The 22,591-nt window shown below is 33.9% G+C and overlaps 1 protein-coding gene across 2 annotated transcripts in view; it reads left to right on the top strand.

Annotated features, from left to right (window-relative positions):
• Window positions 1-22,591, top strand: part of SOCS6 (suppressor of cytokine signaling 6) — a 95,158-nt gene that overhangs the window by 9,538 nt on the left and 63,029 nt on the right. The window contains exons 2-3 of one of the 2 annotated variants that reach the window (XM_072604119.1): window positions 735-831; window positions 2,398-2,482. The exons of the other annotated variant lie outside the window; for it this stretch is intronic. The gene's annotated coding sequence lies outside the window, so the exon portion shown is untranslated. The remainder of the gene's footprint in view (window positions 1-734; window positions 832-2,397; window positions 2,483-22,591) is intronic. 2 annotated transcript variants of the gene reach the window in all.

Raw genomic sequence — 22,591 nt, 5'->3', positions numbered from 1 at the left:
AGAGAGCTGGAGCACATTAAGGATGATGAATGTTATATACCATGACAGTTACACCCAACCTATCAGTTTAGCTGAAGTGATTTTCTTTGTTTCAAGGTTGAACACTTTTACTGAAAAAATATGAACATTAACCGTAACTTTAATTTTCCTCATTTTAACTCATTTATTTCTAAAATATAAAGATTTCCATTAGGTTTTATTAATTCTGTTTTAAAATTTCTATTTTTATGCCTATGGTATCATAAGACTTCAGTGTAAGTTAAATATATTTATTTATAAAAGGGAACTAATATTTTGCATATACAAAATGCTATTATTTTAAATATTTTGTATTATGCACTAACAATATGATTAACAAAATAACATAAACTTCAACAAAATGATGAGTTGAATATTTATAAGCCAAGCTGTCAAATGAAATTAGTGTTAATGAAAAGTTCTATTTAGCAACACAGAAAGAAACAAATGTCTATTATTTATATAAACAAAATATCAAAAAAGCTGTCTCATAAAAATCAATTAATAGGTGCACCCCATTTAAAATAAAGCTATGTTTATAAAAACATATTTATAATCTGTGCCTCAGTATTTGATCTCTGAGCATTTGTTTTGATCTTGAGACTCTCTCTCTCTCTCTCTCTCTCTCTCTCTCTCTCTCTCATTTTTATAGTTCAGCACCCACCCAGGGTTTTGCCTGGAAATGTCAGAATCTAGTTTGTGTCTTTCTTTTTAAGTCCCCCAGGCATTACTGAAGCTAACAGAACAGTAAACAAAGAAGAGGCCGATTCTAGACAAAATATGGAGCTGAACATAGAAATAGACCCCTTTCAGGTAACTGCTCTTTCCCAAAAGCTCAGCTCTGTCCTTCTAAACCAACTTAGTGAATAGACCGAAGGACCTTGTTGAAAGATTGTTGTTCTCTCACTTGCCTGTCTACTTGCTCCTTCCCCCCACCCCCCAGAACTGTTGCCTCCAGTGTGCTGGACATGCCAACTCTAGGTCTATGGTAAACTTTTCTTCTCCAATTTCTCTTCAGCATTCACTTTCATCAGGACTGTGTTGATATATAACAACCTGCTCTCAGAAAATAATGTTTTAAAATTTAATCTGCATTATTAACATTTTTTTAATCACTTGCTTAAATCTAGACAATCACAAAAACAATAAATCAAGCCCTAATTTGAAGGGTTTGCCTATTTTTGAAGTTCCTGGAATTGCAATCGTTCCTCACTTTCAAACTTCAAAATTTCACCCTCTCTCAAAAGAATCTGCTTCTGGTTTGCTCTTGACCTGGACACAGGGAAGGGGAGGAGCTACTTGATTTAAGCTGCATGGTCCCTTCAGAATCCCATGTTTCCTCCTTCTGTGCATTCTGGTAAGCTGTCCCCCAGACCTGCAATCTTTAGGTCCAGGCCTCATTTTCTCCTTTCAGAACCATTATAATGCAGCATAAATTAAGGAGTGATCACATACTTTGGTGTATGGGGGAAAAGAATAAGAATGTATATCTTGATTATTCATATTCTTACTCTGTCCATTAGTACCTACTATGAGCCAAGAGTTGTGCTCACCTTTTAAAAATATTATTTCATTTGATCCTTACAACAACTCTGAAAGGTAGGTGTTATAATTGTCACCATTTTACAGGAGGAAATTGAGGCAAATAGAGGTTAAGTGACTTTCCCAAAGTCTCACAACTAATGTCTGATTTAAACATAAGTCTTCTTGACTCCAGTCCCAGTGCTTGACTCTAGCAACTCTGAGTGCTTTAATTCATTGGACAGGGCAGGGATCATTAAAAATACTGCACAGTCTCTCAAAAGCGATACGAGTTATTCTCTACCTCTTATTCAGTTGTGGGCACAATTCGTTGTCTGTCTATAATGTGCATCCCAGCTTTATGAGTATTTGTAAAATGACCTATAGTCTACATAACTGACCTTTATTTATCCATTTGATTGTTTGTGTGTGGGTAGTTAGGCCAAACTCTTTTGAATGGTTATGATTCTGATTTAGGAGTTTCTGCAGTGTTATAAGGCTGAAGAAACCAGCACAGTATCATCTGTGAACAGTAGTACTTTAAGGATTACATGATCTACAAGGAATCCCTAGACTGTATTGGATATTGTCCAGATCTGAACTCAGGAAAATGGGCTCAAATCCAGTTTTAGTCACTTACTTGCTGTGTGAACCTGGGCAAGTCATTTAACCCCTGTCTGCCTCAGTTTTCTCATTTGTAAAATGAGGCTAATAACAGAACCTACCTTGCAGAGTTATTGTAAAGATAAAATGAAATGAGGGAATATTTGTAAAGTGATTTGCAAATCTTAAAGCATTAGATAAGTGTTACTATTATTGATGACAAGTTCTACTCTGATGCCTCATCATATCATGCAGATGATCCTGGATTTTTGAAGGCCAGGGGAACATGAACTCTTACTATTCATATTGACCTGGAAAGACTTTTGAGAGCAGGACTCTGGTATGTATCCATAGGGTTCAGAATCAAAGGACTTGGATTCAAATCCAAGTGATGGAAATTACTAGCTGTGTAACTTTGGACAAGTCACTTAGTCTCTCTGAGCTTCAGTTTCCATAATGATAAAATGATAGAGTTGGACTAGATGATCTCTAAGGTCTCTTAGAGAGACTGGCCAATAGTTAATGAGTTTTTCTTGTACAGCTTGGGAGACTGACTACCACAGCATGGAAAGATTGCACTTTATATTGTTGGAAGAACTGCAGAAAAGAGAATCATGGATTCTTAAGGTGTTAACATGTTTTCAGAAATATTTAAAACAGAGTCCTGTAAACCAGAAAAAAAAAGTCTCATGAATTATATAGAGGATTTAAAAGGAATTTTTCTGAATGATTTTAGCAGTTTTCTCAGTAAGTAAAATCACATATAAAAAGAAGCTAGTTATTGAAATGATGTTATTCTTCATGGAAGCAGCTTCTAATTCTTATATAATTGGCTTTGGCAGTACTGCTCAAGGCATCGAAATGTTTTGTTTTTTCTTTCTTACTTGATTGTTTGAATTTTTCTTTTCCAATTCTCTTTTTTCTACTCTTTTGTCCCTACCCTTCCCTTTTTCCTCTCTCTTTTGGTAAGTGGCATTTTCCCTGTATCATGGCTATACTGTCACAACGTTGATAAGAATTATTTAATAACTTCAATGTAAAAAGAACTCAATCTTGAAAGAACTGTAAGATTCTCTTGAACCTAGGGGGAGGATTTTTATGAATATTTGAATTATATTTTAAGTGACTCAGTTTTAGTTTCCAATAGCTTAAAAAAAGGGAAAGAAAGAAGAAAAAAGGAAAAAAACTAATTTCAGACTTTGAGTAGCAGGGTTTTTATTGAGGCAGCAGTATAAGTGAATTAATGTCATGCAACTAGTAAGATAGTTCATTGTCCTAAGAAGACAACCTGGATACAGAACTTGAATCTGCACCTGGATCTCCTACCTTTCTCTTTTCATAGTTGCACTATTTGTACCACTAAATTTAATTAGATCTGAATGCTAATTTCAACATCTCTGTGTTTCCTCTGTTTGATAAGCTGAAAGTAATTGTCAAAATCTCGCCTACTTTACTTTTATTTTTAGTTAGTCCGAGAAAAGGTATCACCCGCAGTAGCACAGATCTTGCTTTATGAAGTTTGAATTACTAACAATAAAAAGAGTGCTTTTCTTCCCCAAGAATAATTCATTGGTGAATATATCACACCTGCAACAATCACAAATAAATTATGGAATAGGATTTCTGAAGCAGAGTAAATGCATTTTAAATTGCTTAATATCCTTAGGTCCTTCAATACACTACCCACTGAACTTCTATTAGAGAAAATCTTCTATTAGAGAAAACGTTCTTTTCTTCTAATCCCTAACATAAAATTCTTGAACCAAAATATGCATGTTCTGGTCATCCTGAAAATGAGTGGTTTTCAACAAACAATTTTTGAACAAATGAAGGGATTAAAATGATTAGCTGTGAATGAGAGAATACTTTGACTTATCATTTCTGGAAATAAGCTGGATTTTAAAGCCCCTTAAAGAATCCACATGAGCAGTTATTATCTTTTCAATGCACATGTGTAACATCTATTAACATTTACTGTTATCATTTTAGGAATCCCTACCCCCCTCTATGTCAATAGATAATGCATCAATGGAATTACTTCAGACACCAATATATATTATATGCAGTTTACTAAGAGGTAGTAATTAAAGACAAGGTAATATAATGGAGATTTATATTGTGCTATTAAAAAATGTGAGCACATGTTCACTGAAAATATTTACTTTCTTCCCAAGAATTCACATGTGCTCACAGAGAACATTGTCTTAAGAAAGCATCGCAAGACATACAAGGTCACATATAGCAATAGCTTGGTAGTAGATGGAACTGGAATTCAATTCATAATATAGTGCTTTATCTAAACCAAACCATGTCTTTAATATAGTAGGCATTTAATAAATGTTTATTGAATTTTATTTTGGAGTTTAAACCACTTTCCCCGCAACATTTACCATTTAGTATCTATTCCTTCATGGGAACCAGTTTCTTACTTCTGTAGGGATATTTATAAAGGCAAATAGGAATTCTCAAAGTGAAAAGTGAGCTAAGTTCCAATGACCAATCAATTATGGCCCTTCTATTTTGTGACTTATTCTCTGTCCTCCACCCAAACCTACCTTTAGGATTTCTTTTCTGTGTGGAGTTATTTAATTTACATTAGGGAGTCAGTGTAGCACATATTACAGAACTATGGTCTGAGAGTTGGGATATTATTGTTCTTGTCTTTGCTTAGTCAGTGACTGGCTATGTAACTTTTACTGAATTATTTATTTTCCCTAGGTTTCAGTTTCCTCATATGGGAAAAGATGAGGTTGAGTTAAATCTAGGATTTTCAAACTTTTTGAAGTCACAAAATATTTTCATATTTCAAAAAATTAAATCAAACTTTCATCTTGGATTTTCAGTGATCATTATAAAACAATTACATATACCAAAGTTTTACATACATCATCATTTACATGTGGACACACACACATACATCCCAAAATAGCATTTGATATGTTATGTGTGTACATTAAAAATAATATATACATGTAATGGAAATAAAGGAAACTCTATATCAATTTGTAACTAATGACTCATGTTAAGGAGTGGGGAGTGGTTTGAAACAACAATTATCCTTTCTTACTAGTAAGAATATGAATAAGAATGAATTTCTCCACTTAACTACAATGGTGATGACTTATTATGGCATGGAGATTCTTAAAGGCAATGCCAGGGAAGCACAGGTTTTAACGCACTCCCACCTAGCTGAAAAGGCTCGAAGTATAAGTCTTGGACAGGATTTTGTTTTTTTCCATGAACCAGTGTAATTGGGTCTGAAGAGGCTCACCACCAGGCACAACAATACTTGATGACTATCTACTAAATTGGAGAGGGGTTGAATTGTACCAATGCCAATAAAACTGTGACCTTATAAAGTGTTGAACTGAGTCAATGTTAGAGTAGTAGGGCTGGAGACAGAGGTGCTGGGAAATGTAGTAAATTTTCTTTCCTTATGTTTTATTCTGTGTCTAGTTCATAATAAAATCCATTTAATAATGTCCTACCAGTTGTTAACACTTTTAAATATCGTCTAGCAGAGTTACCGATATATATTGATTGTAATGGGTAATAGATGAGCAGATGTTCAGCAAACATATCATTCCATTTTCCCCAAACTGTCTGATTGACCATTATTACAATATGAGAGAACTGGAGATGGGAGTAAAAGTACAGGAATATAAGCAGTAGCTAAATCAATGAAATGGCAACAATGACCCAACACTGAGTTTAAGTCCACAGTTTTAAAGTTCACAATTGGAAACTAAAAACAAAGAAAAATTCCTGCTCTTAGAAAATAGTTAAGAGAGAGAAAAAAAGAATTGTGAGAGAAAACCCTCCATCATGGCATATAAATGTAAATTGTGCGTGTGTGAAAACTATTACACCACTTGAAATTCCTAGGAGATCTCCTGAAAGGTGTGAATTAAAGGAAAAATAAATAGTCCTTCTTTTGGGAAAGTCTCAATTACTTGCAGTTAACTTTAAATTATGCTAAAGGACCTCTGTAAAAGATGCCCCAAAGAATATAGATTTGGATTTAATATTTGCCCTTTTTTTTTTTCTTTCCAGTGTCTCTGGAATCAATGAAAACTGGTGGAGAAATTGCCCTCTCACACAGAACTTATAATTCAAATTTCTTTGCCTGTTTTTTTCTCTCCCTCAGTTCTATCATAGTGCATATTTATCTTGTACTGCAAATTTTTCCTTAAAACAAAAACATTTTATAAACTACTTAAGAATTGATTTAAGAGTATATTCAGTGAAATCTCTTTTCTTATTTTTGATGGCATTGGTGTTTTTAACATTTGTGATATAGATTCTTACTGGTGCTGAATTACATTTCTCAGCTAGGTGACCCAGTGCAGACAGCCCTGGACTTAGAGTCAGGAAAACCTGCATTCAAAGCCTTCCTCAACCACTTTAGCTGTGTGACACAACATTTCTATACCTCAATTTCCCTATCTGTAAAATGGAGATAATCATAGCACCTAGCTCATAGAGTTTTTGTGAAGATCAAGTGAGAGAACAAATATGAAATGCTTTACAAACCTTAAAACTTTAAAATAAGATAGCATGTACAAAGTGCTTTAAATGATTTAAAGCTATAAAGTTATAGAAATGCTACTATCTTATGTTTGTCCAAGCAATACCCTAATTTAGAAAAGAGTTAGTTACAAAAGTTCTTAAAGTTAGTTTAGAACTTGGAACATATTTTTCTCATAGAGACTATGTTATAAATGGGGTTTATGCTTTCAAACTATCTTACAAAAACTAATTTAATCAATAATGTAGCTGAACTGTAGCAATAATAGCATTGGCCTAAATTCTGAGTCCTTCCTAAAAGAATGAGACTATGTGGTGGAGGAGGGTAAGGAAAAAAAAAGTTTTTAATCCCTTTCCTAGAATTTGGTTTATCTTTGGTAACTTTCTACTTCCTTTTCTATATCACCTCCCACCTCTTCCTTCTTTCTCAATTTTATAGGCAGCCAATGCCCTACCTAATGTTGCTCTAAGACTCCACTGTATCAGTTGATCTAGTTTATGTTAGACATATGTTAAGATAGAGCTCCCATTATTTATCAGTGCAATTGATCTTACTTAAATGTTCAAAGAAAAGCATTCTTATTGAATCAATTTATGCTAAGTACTACCTTTACAGAAGGCTTATTCTGGTCCCTCATCATGGTGCAGAGGTGACCCTAGACCTTTGGAGGATATACCAGTGGAGCACAGACTACCAAGGTCCTAAAAACTGTAATAAGGGCTTTGGACATTGACCCAGTGATAGAGCAGTTTAGCTAAGATCAGAGAGGATTGTCACTAGAAGATAGGTTGGACACTAAGTGAAGATTTTTTTTTTTTGGTCACAGCAACTCAGGGATGAACCAAGGGAGTACTCCCAGCACTAAATTACAGATCTTTTGAAATGTTGAAGTAAGGCTTGAAAAGCCTCTTCATATTTTTCAGTATTTGCATTTTTAAAAGAGAATTTCTTTTCCCCAGATGGAATGAGTAATTGATATAATTTCAAGAACCAAGTGAAAAAGTCCAGATAGTGTAGGAGAAGTTTGGGGGAAAGAATAAGCAGGCACTTTTTGTAAATAGTCTAAGATTCTGTCACAGAATGTTCAACTAGCTTGAATCTATCCCAGAGGTTAAGCAATTACTACTTTCCACAATTTCCTTCCTTTCTCCATTTCTGAACCCATAGATTCTCTACATAGTCCAAGCTTATTTATAGCTGTTACTATGTCAGGGGAAGTGGAGGCATTAGTGGAAAAAGATTGGGGAGTGGACACTTGTATGCCTAAATAATGTGTAATTCAGGGGCTACCTTTGGAGTCAAAACACATACTTACATAGTTCAAATTTTACAATGGGTTGGAATTTGGGATCATAGCTCTAGTATAGAGCAGTGTACAAAATGTTCTCCATTAATAAAGAAGGGATTCATCTGAGTATTCTGAAATTTTGCTTTCCAAATTTATTATTATTTTTCTACTGATCTAGAAATGAGAAAGCTGCATTATTCTTTGTATTTTATTTAACTTATATCTATTAAACCCCATCATGGTTTGATTGTATAAGAGGAGCACCATATCTCATTATGACATTCCATTTATAAAGTCCTTGAGGAGGATATAAATGACCATAAAGCTGAGATACTACAAAAATAGTCAAAGACTAGCTCAGTGCAATACAAGAGGCATGTACAATAGTCAAGGGAGAGATGTCATGGACAAAGTCAAGAAGACAGAGGACAGAGGACATAAGATGGTTAGTGGGGCAGATAGTTTTTCTATTCCTCTGACTTGCCATTATCTACATTCCAAAACTCCATAAATGATAACCTAGTTGTGGTGAGAAGCAATTAAGAGTCCTAGTCAGTGACAGGACATCAAATAGGAAAGCACCAGCCAAAGAGAGTCTGTGCACCCTGGGATTCACTAGATTCCATACCGTGAGCCACAATGAAGAATCTTGAATCCAGAATTCTCTAGTCTTTCATCTAAAGCAGAGGTTCTCAATCTTATTTGGCTTACCACTCCCTTTAAAAAAAAATTACTCAGCACTCCCCTGGAAATCTATTTTCTTTAAGCCTTTAATGCTTTTTAAATTTGCATCATTTCAAAGAAATTGCCTTAAATGGCATCTTAAGTTTAATAACTTATTGTAAATTTGTGGGGTTTTTCCCCGCATTGAAGTTTTGATGATGCAGTATTGCATCATGTAACTATATAGTATCATTGTTAACAAGCCATTACACGCACGTATTCCTGTTATTGCTTGCTGGTCTTCTGACAATGCTTGATGCAGCTGGCCTGCCAACACTTGCTTATTAAGACCTCCCCATGGACTTGACCACTGATCAGTTATAACTTGCATTTTGTGTGTTTATTTGGAAAATGATGTAATTACTACAATTTTAACTATGTTACACAACAGATGAAACATGTATGAATGGCTTTTCAAAAAATTTTTTTCTCTTCTTTTCTTATGCTTTCACAGCCCCTTTATTTTTGTTCAACTCTCCCCAGTTGCACCTGAGGCTAGTACCACCTCCTGGATCATTCCAGTGCCCCACAGAGGGGTGGGGGTGGTATTGCCCACTTTGGGAACCTCTGTCATGAATCAAAAATCAGTTGGTAATGGTATTGTGTTTCTTACACTCCTTTGTATGTTCCCAGGAGGAGAGGCTGTGGACAGAGGAGGAAGAAAAGGAACTAAACAGCTGGACTGAACTGTGTCCTTCTTATAATTTTTTAATTTGGAGAACATCTATATATGCTTTTGGGTAGCAACTTGAGCCCAGGAGATGCTATGAACATGCAACTGTGCAGTAGATATTCTATTATTCCCTTAATTAATTCTATGACAAAAAAGTAAAGCATTACATACAATTTAACAGATCTATTCACAGAAAGACTGACTCCATTACGCCAAGATTTTATTATTAGATTGATGTCACTAGAGTCAGAGAGGAGTCAGAAATATATGATAGGCTGGAACTCAGAGCCAATTCTGATTGGATAAATTTATATGAACTACACTTCTTAGACTAAGGAGATAATATGGCTTTTCAGAAAAAGGTGGAGCTTGGGAAAGAAGATTGCCCAAGCTTTGAGAATTGTAGAGAGGTTGGCTTTTCCTTAGTGCTTCCTTTCAGTGAGGTGAAATGTATGGTTTCAGTGCTGAACTTCCCAGAGCATTATCCTTTTTTTTTTTTCTTTTTTCTTTTTGTGTGAATACAATTAGGTTAATGATCAGCAGTGTGACTTAGGTTTAAAATTGCAATGTGGGAAGATGAATCAGGGCCATTTAGGCTGAAAATTGAAATCATGTCTCCCCTCTTGTCAACCCTCAGCTTCCGAGGAAATGAAAGATATAGAATTGGGCCTGATAATAGATGAGACCCCTGGTAAAGTCTGTTGGTAATATTTTCTCAGTTTATTTCTCATTTTGCCACTTAGTCTTTTGAAGTTCAATTCTAGGGCTATGAGATCCTGCCTGAGTTTAAAAGTATTATCTAATTGGAAGTAGCAATGTCAGACCAGGTGCAGATACAGAGCGTCCCAAAAGTCTTAATATAGTTTAAAGCTATTAAAGCTTAAAACTGCATTGCAACTTTTGAGACATCCTATATGTTATTGTGTCCTGATGTTGAAAAAAAATTGGACAATATGTTGTGATAAAGCATAATCTTGTATATACTAGAAACATGGACATTTAGCTCATTCTTCATGTTAAAAACAACTTCCCATAGTCTCAGTCTTCATTTCCCTCCTCCAACCTAGATATTCCTGGCTATTTAATCATGAAAACAATTACATGTTTTCTTTCTAATGTCTTTTTAGTTGTGACTAAATCTGCTATCCATTCAAATATCTTTCCAGGTTAAGCAGATTTTACTGCTAAAATAACTCTGTCCTCTAGAGTGTTTTCACTAAAATAGAATGTTGATGAAAATTGGGGATTTTGTAAGATACAGCAAGAGAGAAGGTTTTGAATATGGGGAATGTTAGGAAATAGTAAAAAGATGAAATAAGGGTTAATAAAATACATAGTAATAATTAAACAATTCTATTTTTAATTTTATATTTAAATTTTATTTATTATATGGATGATATATTTAAATTATATTTATATGAATAACAATCAAAATATAAACATTCAAATATTTTTTGAACAGAAGAAAAAGTACAGTGGAACTGGATTTTGAATGAATAATGATGCAAACTATTCTCAGGATATTTATAGAACACTTAATATAGTCCTATTATACTAGACTCTATGAGAAATGCAACATTTTTTTTATCCTTAAAGATAATGGCATATTGAATTCACAATCCATAACTTGTATTTTAGAATGAGAGGGAGGATGGGGTAGCGACTACATAGGCAGCCTTGGAGTCAGGAAGATGGGTTGAAATCCTACATTTGATACAATCTGGCTATGTATCAAATTTGATACACCCTGGAAAGTTTAAATTTTCAGTTTCCGAGGCAATTCTTTAAAATATAAGTTACAGAGTGTTTCTGAGTTACATCAGTGAAGAGAGTTTCCACACCAAGAGTTCCCCATACTGTTGAAATCACAAGTCCAGACCAAAATGTGTAATATTTATATTATATTATATTGTATTATTTATATTTCATTTAATTTTATATATTATTCATCATATATTATATTATTTATATTTAATATATAATTAAAAATAATAATAATAAACATTTCAAAAGTGTTAGGTTTAAACATTCACACTATGCTTAGTTAATTATTTTATATTTGAAAACACTGATACATAGAATAAAATAAATCAATTTTAATCAATGTAATTAAATATTCTGATCAATAATGCTTCCAGGGAGGCATAGCACAAATTTTTATAGTTTAAGGAGACTTTATTTTGTAAATAAATTTTATGCTAAATAAAATAATGGCAAATTTCAGTTGATTATGAAATATTATTAACAGGATTACATTAGTAATAAAGGAAAATTTTCCTTAATAAGTTTCTATTTACTGAACTTATATGCTATTTCATATGATGTAGTCCTTTTTGGATAAGTTATAGTAAAAACATTGAGTATAATCAGCAGAGCCTGAAGAGTACACATTTAATCATAGAGTAGCCAAGCCTTTCCATTTCATTAACATATTTTTAAATATGTCATGGGGCTGTGGCTGGCTTTATGGCTCAAGAATGTATCTGGATAGAGAATTGTGAGAGGTTGTTCAAAAATAATCTTTGCTTAGTCACTCATCTACCAAAAAAACAATATGGCAGGGGGGGAGAAAGAATGGAGAATTGAAATAAGGAAGGAAAGTGATTTTTTTCCTTTAAGACAAACCTTGATCCGAAGTACCTCTTCTAATCTGAAGTTTTATTTATATACCAGGACCTGAAATCTAAGTGGGATTCTCAAACTATCTGTAGATAAGTAAGAAATGGGCAGCTTTCTAGGAAAGCTTTTTGGTTCAATGTGTAAAAACAACGGACTAAGTAGCAAGTAGTTGAAGAGCTGGTAATTATAATGTCTACTACTCCATCAATTCTTTTGAATGAATTTCTAACAGTTACCCAAGATTTTCAACTGAAAAACTGTGGTAACTTTATTTTCTAAGCTATCTCAAAGGATTATTGTAGGCAATAACATTCCTTCATTCATTTTTTCATTCATTCCATCAGTTCAGTAAATGTTTTTTGAGCATTTACAATATACAAGGCACTGTGCTAGGCAAATGTTTCTGAATAAAATAAATTTTAATAAAATTACAATGTAATTATGCATGGCTCTAACAAAAAAAATTTGCTTATCTTAAATATAGTTAAGAGAATATAGACAAAGTTACTGTGGCACAAGTGAAAGAATCTTGGATTTGGAGTCAGACATTTATTTAAGCCCTGGCTCAGCCATTTACCATCCTTGTGCCTGGAGCCTCAGCCTCCTCATTTCTAAAACAGGGATAATAATATTTGGACTATCTATTTCATAGGATTGTTGTGAGAAAAGAAATTTGAAAGCTGTAAAGGTAGAGTTGACAGATTCAATCTAGTCATCTCACCCTACCTCCTTTGAAGTAAATTAACATGCCCAATCAATTCCATTTGTTAATTAAGGGTTTGGAGTGATTATGATTGGACTCAAATTTTTTTTTAACTCCCTAAAACAGCAGAGAAGGGAACCATGAGGTCCTGAAGGGCTATTATATATTTCCTAGGCTTTAAAAAAACAAACTATTGTTATTTGCTGTAATAAATGTTCTTTAATAATGTTCTATTATAACTTGCATTAATAAATATTCAGTGGAAATGAGAGAATTATGTTTTGTGATTATGACTTCAACTGATAAAGAAGAGAGGGAGCAGGAAGAGAAAGATGGGGGAGTAAGAGGGAGAAAGACCCAATGAATAATTAACTAAGCCAATGAGATACTTTTGGTGGAATGTTGTCTGTAGAAGTGGGAAGCTGTAAATCAAGACTATACTGATTATGTCATTATTTAAATGGAACTAATTCACTTTATTTCAGCTTTTGGGAAATGACCCCCCGAAAATAGTTATGTTACAATAAAATACATGCTTGTCAATTTGGTTAATTCAGAAAATCAGTTAATTCAGTTTCTTCTGTAGGGATAATGTTTGGGGATCCCTAATTTCATTGGTGAGAGCACTCCCTTTTAAAATTCAGCTGCAATACCTCTGTCACTTTGTACAGAATCCATGATTTGCTATGACTAGAAAGCAATTCATCACTCAGGGGCCACCTTTTTGGAGATGAGCTTCAAAAGATGGACAAAAGGTTTTAGGGTTCTTACTGGGAGGCTTTCTATCATATTAAGACCTTTCAAGAATCCAGGGTCAATTCCATGAGCTGACATATTATAATAGGAGAGCTTTGGTCAAGGTTCAAAAATAAACACAGTGAAAATCAGATTCACACTTTGTTGTAAGCACTACGAAAAGTAGTTTAAGTAGAGAATTTTTTGTGTAGTAAATAAAGTATCATTACTCTCAAAAAAATGGTTCATTCTTTATTGTAATATTTATAAATTTAATAATACAAAATAAGAAAAAGAAAAAAAGGACATTAATGAAACTTTTTTTTTAATACACAAAAGAGAGAAGAAAGTATAGGAGATAGAGCAGCAAGGTGGTTTTGTTACTACCTTGTTAAATTTAACATATACTTTAAAAACTACATATAAGTTCACAGTTTCATATACAACTTTATTTTCTATATTATTTAAATTGAAATAACATATATTTATGAATTAAAAAAGGAAAGTAATGCTTTTAAAATCATGTTATTTATAACATGTATATGAATTCTTCTGTGTCTACTTGGTCTTGTCCAGCTACTGTTCCCAATTTCATCTTCTTGAGTGACATTTCCAAATCCACACTGGTTAATGAAGTATTAGAGTCCAAATGTGGTGGTTTCAAGATCCTCAATTATAAAATAGATTACTATAGACATGCTATGAGATCTGTTTCATTTTTATTTCATTTGTTTTCTTTCCCATTTCCCCATAAATCCCTATAAATGCACTTGGGATGATATGGTTTACTTGAATGTCGTATCAGTCTTTCTTCAGACATGTTTTCCTCTCCAATATTCTTCTCCGTTTTGTGAAGTGATGCTGCTTATAATTTTTCACCATCCTCCTCCAAAATATTTTGCCAACTAATTTTTAAAATAGTGTTGTGCTATGCTGCTGTATCTCTTGATTTGGAAAGGAGAACAAGTGTTTGTTAGATGAAGTGAATTTTCTGATTCTTCAGCCTTTTTGTTATGGTGATTAACTTATATCAGTTAACTTCTGCAGAAAATCAAGATGATTCTTTTCTTTATTTCACATTTATAGCTTATTTAAATTAGCTAGTTTGGAACTATTGTCAATCAGTCCGTCAATAAACTAAGTTCCTACTATATGCCAAGTACTGTGCAAAGTACTAGGGATACAAAGAAAGTTAAAAGACAGTCCCTGCTCTCTAGGAGCTCACAGTCAAATGAGAAACAACATAGAATAACTATGTACAAATAAGCTACACACATGATAAATTCTAAATATTAAACAGAGGGAAGGCATTAAAAATTAAGAAGAATAAGAGGAATTAGGAAAGGCTTACGGTAGAAGGTAGGATTTTTTATTGTGTTTAAATATGTTGTGATTTGAAATATTTTAAATCTAATCTACCTGATAAAAGAATTACATCAGTAGGGTCTCAGCTATGGTATTAGGGGGATATTGACAATCTAAGTGGATGCTATCATATTCCTCCAGCATACAATAGCTTTAGAATGCCCCCGTATGTGAAGGGGAGCCCTAGTACTATATAAAGATGGAGGCCCCAAAAGATTAACTGATTTGCTCAAAGGGACAACGTTATTAAAGTTACTATGTAGCACAGCCAGAATATTAGGTGTCATATGATAATAAAATGTCACCCCTCCCATCGTAACTGACATTCTGATAGAGCTCAAAGTCCCCAGATAAAGAAATGAAATTCCTGGATTTAAAGGACTGCACTTGAGGACCTTGAGGGCCACCTATGGCCTCAAGGCTGCAGGTTCCCCATCCCTGCATGCAAAAGGTAATGGTTCCCTACAAATCATCAGTGCTTTTGAATCAGGGCAACCTGTAAATGTGACATTTCTCCTTTGCAGTACAGAGCTCTAGGGAATTCAGAAATTGACAGAATAAAAGGTTGGACATTGGAAAGATAAAGGGAGCTCTTTATCATTTCAGTAGGGACTTCTTATATTTTCTGAAGTAACAGATAGATATCTTCCAACATAGATCTTTGGGGAATTGCTAGGCTTTACATCTATATTCATTTAATGTTCTTCAACAAGCATTTTTAAATACTTATTAAATACAAGATGCTGAAGATAAAAAGATGAAAAATAATCCAATCCTAGCCTTTGTGGAATTTACAGTCTAATAAGATGATTGGACATATGCAAAATAAATATGATATAAAATAAAATATAATGAAATGAATGAACAAATAAGCATATATTGAATTCTTAATATGTGCAAGGCACTAGGAATATAAACACAAGATAGTTTCTATTCTCAAGGAACTTATAATAGCATGTATTTAGAATTGGAAAAGTTCTTGGAGGCTATCAAGTCAAATCCCTCATTTTACAGATAAGGAAATAAAGGCTGAGAGGGTGAATAGCCTGTGTTCAGCCACAGCTAATATGAGGCAGGGTTTAAATTAAGGTCTAAAACTCCAAGTCCAGCATGCTACCTACTGTACCACCTAGCTATCTAATAACAGAAACAACACATGTAGGAAGCCCAATGATTGTAGGGTACAGTGGCAAAGCTAATGGTGATAATAAAAATAACTAACATTTATATAGTACTTACTAGGTTCCAGGCACAGTGTTAAATGCTTTATAAGTATTATCTGATTTGATCCTCACAACAAGCCTGGAAGGTTAGTTCTATTATTATTCCCGTTTTACAGATGAAACTGAGGCAAACAGGTTAAATAACTTACCTAGGATCACACAGTTAATGTCTGAGGCCAGATTTGAACTTGTCTTCCTGACTCCAATTCAGGACTCTGTTCACTGAATTTATAAAATTATACCTGGTTAATTTTAATTTATAAAATTGTAATTTATATAATTGGTAAAATACATAATTTATAAAATTATATCTGGTTCTATTTTTGGATCACTTGGCAGTAGCAATGATTTTGGTGTCAAGTGCTTTGTTTTTCAATTTAGCTATAGCTGCTGAAGAGGCAAGAGTTACGGCACCTGCAGAGACAGTTGCCAGGCTGCATCTTCACAAGGGTTGTTTCACTGAATGACAGCTGATAGGGTGATCCATGGCTTGAAGGGTTTTCTAAGAACAGTTGGGGGGAAGTGTTTGTATTGGACCCCTACCTCTACTCTAAAGATATGAGACTATGCGTAGGGGATTTAAGCTCCCCCTACCCCCTGAACACCTCCCCAGGCTCTATATTGCTGTGACTCTCAAACATCTCACATGGTACCTATAAATTTATGTTATTTAATTATAACTAGACCCTCAGAGCAACAAAGCAATCTTTTTCCTCTGAAATAATTCTCTATTCCATTGTCCACAATGACTACTTCTAACCTTTTCTTCTTTCCTCAATTATCTCAAAATATACCCTTTTTTACTCTGAGCTATTCTCATCTCCTTTATTTAAAAAAATCAAGTTCCCTCTTCTCTTCTTCTCATATATCAACCCACATTTCTCATCTTGCAACCTCTTGATTTCATCATTTATATCACTGATATTCTCTTTTGATCCTGTCTGAGATGAAAAGGTAGCCCTTCTCTTTACTGAGACTAACCTCTCTATATATGTCCTTGATTCCATCCCCTCCAGTCTTCTTGAGTGGATTGTCCTCCAAATCATTATTCCTCTCTCTAATATTGTCTCTCCCTATCTACTGGTTCCTTCCCTGTTTGTAAATAATTCCCCTGTCTTTCCCCATCTCTAAAATACCTTCACTTAGATCCCATCATTCCTGCCAGCTATCATCCTATAACCTCACTTTCTCAGCCAAACTCAACTTCTTACTCTCTTTCAAATCATTTGCAATCTGTCTTCCAGCTTCATCATTAAACTGAAACTTCTTTGTTTTCAAATTTACTAGTGATTGCAATTGTTCATCCTTCTTGACCTTCCTATAGTATTGGATACTATCGGCCACCTTTTCCTTCTGAATACTCTCTCTTCTCTTGGTTTTTGCAATACTCTCCTGGTTTCTTTTTTTTACTTAACTGCTCCTTCTCAGTTTCCTAAACTCATTCATCATCCATGTTATGCCCTCTAACTGTGAGTATAGCCCAAGGCTCTACCCTATGTCCTCTTTTTTCTCTTTACAGTGTTTTACTTGTGGACTACATCAATTCCTGTGGTTTCAACTGTCATTTCTATGTGGATAATTTTCATGTCTATATATTCAGCTTTCGTCTTTCTCCTGAACTCTAATTCCTCATCACTAGCTATTTATTGGACAATTCAGACTGGATATCCCCATGGCATCTAAATCTGTGTACAAAACATATCGTTATCTCACATCCTCCTCTTCCCACCCCCATCTTTCTGAACTTCCCTATTCCTTTGGGCAGCACTACCATTCTTCTAGGCACCCAAGTTTTTGCAGATTTGGTATAATCATTTTGGATTCCTGACACTCATTCACCCACTTTTCCAGTAAGTTGCAAAATCTTGTAATTTCTACTTTTAGAACATATCCTCCTTATTACTCATACAGTCACCACTCTTAGTTTAGGCCACTGATCATCTCTTGTTTGGTTGAAGCAATAGTCTTCTATTTGAAGAATCTTTCCTCCTCGATCTATACTCTAAAGTGATTTTCCTATAAAGCACAGGTGTGACCATGTCATCATCTTATTCAGTAAATTCCAGTGGTTTCCCATATTTTGAGGATCAAATATAAATTCTTCTTTTTGGCATTTAAATCTTATCACAACTAGGACCAGTCTTCTTTTATGTTATTCTTTTGTGTCCTGCTTCTCACTTCCACCCCACACTCTGCTTCAGCCGTAATAACCTACTTGTTTTTCTGCACACACAACAATCGATTTCTCTGCCTTTGCACTGACTGCCACTTCTGTACTTTATCCCCCTCTTTTCTAGATATGGAACCATTATCAAAACAGTATTGCCATTACTACCAATTTACTATTCTATGATTCCATTCACCATTCTTGATCCAAATTAAATTATCCCTTCCTGGACATAATCTTACTTGTGTTTTCTTTCTATATATGGACTGTCAATTCATTGAGGACTGAAACTATCTTAACTTTTTGTTTGTATTATCAGCAATTAGCCCAGTGTTTAACATGTGACAAACAATTAATAAATACTGTTTCATTCATTCATTAGAAATTGAAGAAAAGGAATCAATAGACTGAAGATCAGAACAGAAGGGGAGGTGATTGTGGAGGCAGTCTGCTACTGGAGATAGGAAATGATAGGAATTATGTAAAGGGAGATGTCCTTGATGAGGAAGTTAACTTCATTAGAGCACAGAGAAGAGGAAAGAACACAGCTTCACTGGAAGAATAATGGTATTAAAAAAAAAAAAAGACAGGCTTTTTGTGGTAGAAGCAACTTGAGATTGTCTTAAGTAATTCCCAAACACAACTGAGGCCACTTTTCTCTTTTTATTTAATTTTAGGCCCTCCATTATTGTTCTTCTGTGATACCTGCCTAAGATGGTAGACTAACTCAATGGGCTGTCCATCCAGCTATATGTCACCATCTGGATAATTATCACACTTTACACAATTTTTTTTTTCTGTATGGATTGCTAAATGAATCTCTTTTTAGTGACTATGGATCTTATTGGGGAAGTTCTATAGTATTCTGAATTTAAATAAAATCAGCAGAATGTGATCTGCAAACAAGAACATCTAGAGGGCCTCACTATCAGGGCCTTCCTCTTCATTTTGGTTTAGGTGCACAATAGGACATCTTCCAAGAGAGTATTACTTTGGCTGTTGTTTGCCTCATAGTTTTATGCCCTGTTTAACACTGATAAGCAGAGGACTACTGAACAAAGCTATCTCTGTGATTTCTTCTAGCAAAGAATCTCATAGGACCTTGACATATGCATGGGAGACACTTTAGTGGGAGAGATTGTTAAAGGCTGCATTCTTCTCTTAGAAACTAAATGCTGTCCTTCAATAAATATTGCAAGATACTGTATTCACTATAACTTTTAGTCAGTTGTGTGAAGATGTAGTTTGCTGTGGAAAATTCATCGAAAATTTTCCTATTCTTTCTTATATTTTTATTAAGAATAAACTCCTCAAAAAGATTTTAGAGAGGTAACTAAGGACTATAAAGATAGTAGTTTTTGGTAGATAAGTAGTGTAGAGTGTGATATCAAACTCAAATAGAAAGGACTCATTAAACTGTACATAAGGATCCCTGTGGGCTGCATATTTAGTTTGAAAATGTAATATTTTATTATACAGTATTATTATACAGTAATTATGCATATTTTATTTTATTTTGACTTATCTTGTTAAATAGTTTCCAATTACATTAAAATTATGATTTAGTTTTAACACCCTTTTCTTTTTAAATTTTGAGTTCCAAATTTTCTCCCTCTTCACCACCTTCTGCATGCACTGAAAAGGCAAGCAATATTATCAATTATACATGTGAAATCATGCGAAACATATTGTCATATTAGCCACATTTCAAAAAAAAGAGAAAAAATAACGAAAGTGAGAAAATTGTACTTCAGTTTGCATTCAGAGTTTGTCAATTTTCTCTCTGGAGGTGGATAGCATTTTTTTCATCACTATTTCTTTGGAATTGTCTTGGATCATTGTATTGAACAGAGTAACCAAGTATTTTACAATTGATAATCATTACAATATTGCTATTACTATGCAGAATATTCTACTAGTTCTTCTCAGTTTACTTTGTGTAAGTTCATAAAAGTCTTGCCATGTTTTTCTGAAACTGTCCCCTTTGTCATTTCCCACAACACAATAATGCTCCATTACAATCATATGCCAGGACTTGTTCAGCCATTTCCCAATTAATGAACATCCCTTTGATTTCCAATTCTTTGCCACCACAAAAAAAAGCGACTAAAAATGTTTTTGTACATATGGTCCTTTTTCTTTTTCTTTGATCTCTTTGTGATACAAACTTGGTAGTGGTATTGATGGGTCAAAAGATATGCAGTTATGTAGTCTATTTTGTCTAATTCCAAACTGTTCTCCAGTATAGTTAGACCAGTTTGTTACTCCACTAGCAATTCATTAGTTTACCTATTTTTCCCTCATCCCTTCCAGCATTCATCATTTCTTTAGTTGTGAGATGGTACCTCACAGTTGTTTTAATTTGCTCTTCTCTAATCAATAGTGATTTGGAAGTTTTTTTTTCATATGCCTATAGATTGCTTCAATTTCTTCTTCTGAAAACTGCCTGCTTATATCCTTTGACCATGTGTCAATTGGGAAATGGCTCTTATTTTTATAAATTTGACTCAGTTCTAAATTCAGTATATATTTGAGAAAAAAGACCTTTATGAAAGAAACTTGTGGTAAAAAATTTTCATATTACTTCATTGTCTATGGTACCTTTTAGTAAAATGCAGTTTTCCTGATTATCCCTTTAAATTAGGTCTACTTTTGCATTTGCTTTGTCCGAGATCATGATTGCTACCCCAGACTTTTTTTTTTTTTTAGCTCTGCTGGAGCATATTAGATTCTGCTCTAGCCCTTTAACTCTCTGTGTGTCTTTCTAAGCAATATATTGTTAGATTCTGGTTTCTAATTCATTCTATCTGTTTCTGTTTTATGGATGAGTTCCTCCCATTCATATTCACAGTTATGATTATAGTGTATTTCCCTCCATCCCATTTTCTTGTTTCTTCTTCTCTCTCTCTTTTTATCCTGTCCCTCCTCAAAAGTCTCTTTTGCTTCTAAGTATTGATTCCCTTAATCTGAACTCCTTTTTATCATTCCTCAGCCCCTTTCTCTTATCTCCTTCCCCTCCTATTTACATTTCTATATACACACACACACACACAACTGTGTGTATATATTCTTCAATCTTTGAACCAATTCCAAAGAGGGTAAGGTTCAAGAATTGCTCATTCCCCCCATCCCCTGCCTCCCATTTCTTCAATGTAAAAGCTCTTCCTTGCATGTCTCTTTTATGTGAGAAAAACTTCCCCATTCCACCTCTCCCTTCCCCCTTCTTCCAATGCCTCCCTCTTTTTCACTCCTTTATGTTTTTGAAAGGTCATTGAAACATAATCAACTCACATCTAGACCTTTTCACGTCTAAATGCCTTTTAACTGCCTTAATAATTATAAAGTTCTTAGGAGTTACATATATAATCTTCCCATACAGGAATATAAACAGCTTAATTTTATTAAGGCCCTTATGTCTTATGTTTACCTTTTTATGCTTCTTTTAAGTCTTGTGTCTGAATGTGAAAATTTCCATTCATCTTTGTTTTTTTCATACTTCAAAGTCCTCTATTTCATTAAATATCCATTTTTTTACCCTGAAGTATTAACACTCAGTTTTGCTCAGCATATTATTCTTAGTTGTAATTCAAGCTCCTTTGCCTTCCAGAATATCACATTCCAAGCCCTGTGCTCTTTTAATATGGAAGCTGCTATATCTTGTGTGATCCTGATTGTGACTCTATAATATTTGAATGTTTTTTCTTTCTGGATGCTTGAAGTATTTTCTCTTCCTGCGAATTTTCATTTTGTTACTTCTATCAAGAAGTGAATGGTGGATTCTTTCAATTTCCATTTTACTCTCTGGATCTAAGATTTTTGGACAGTTTTCCTTGATAATTTCTTGAAATGTGATGTCTAGGCTTTTTCTTTGATTTTAACTTTATTTATTTTCAAAATCAGTTGTTTTTCTGATATTTCACATTTCCTTCTATTTTTTTTCATTCTTTTGACTATTACTGTTTCTTGATGTCTCATGGAGTCATTAGCTTCTTCTACTTGCCCAATTCTAATTTTTAAGGAGTTATTTTCTTCAGAAATATTTTGAACCTTTTTTTCCATTTGGCCATGTCTGTTTTTTAAATACTTCTTTTCTTCAGTGAATTTTTGTGCCTCTTTGAGCAAATTATGATTTTCAGGTATTTTCGTCAGTACTTTTTGTGTCTCTTTTGCCAAGCTATTAATATTCTTATTATAATTTTCTTATATTACTCTGATTTCTCTTCCCCATTTTGCCTCTACCCCTCTTGTCTTTCCTGAACTCTTCCAGGAAATCCTATTGGGCTGGGATCCAATTAGCATTTTTCTTTGAGGCTTTTTTTGTAGTTGTTTTCACATTGTTATCTCCCTCTGAGTTTATGACTTCAGAAATATGTTGTAAAGTAAGTTCCAAACCTTAAAGTGTTATGTAAATGCTGTTATCAATTT

The sequence above is a fragment of the Notamacropus eugenii genome, chromosome 4 (genome assembly GCF_028372415.1).
Source record: "Notamacropus eugenii isolate mMacEug1 chromosome 4, mMacEug1.pri_v2, whole genome shotgun sequence".
Classification (NCBI taxonomy): domain Eukaryota; kingdom Metazoa; phylum Chordata; class Mammalia; order Diprotodontia; family Macropodidae; genus Notamacropus; species Notamacropus eugenii.
The sequence above is the reverse complement of the archived record's forward strand: the minus strand, read 5'-3'. Positions and strand labels throughout refer to the sequence as shown.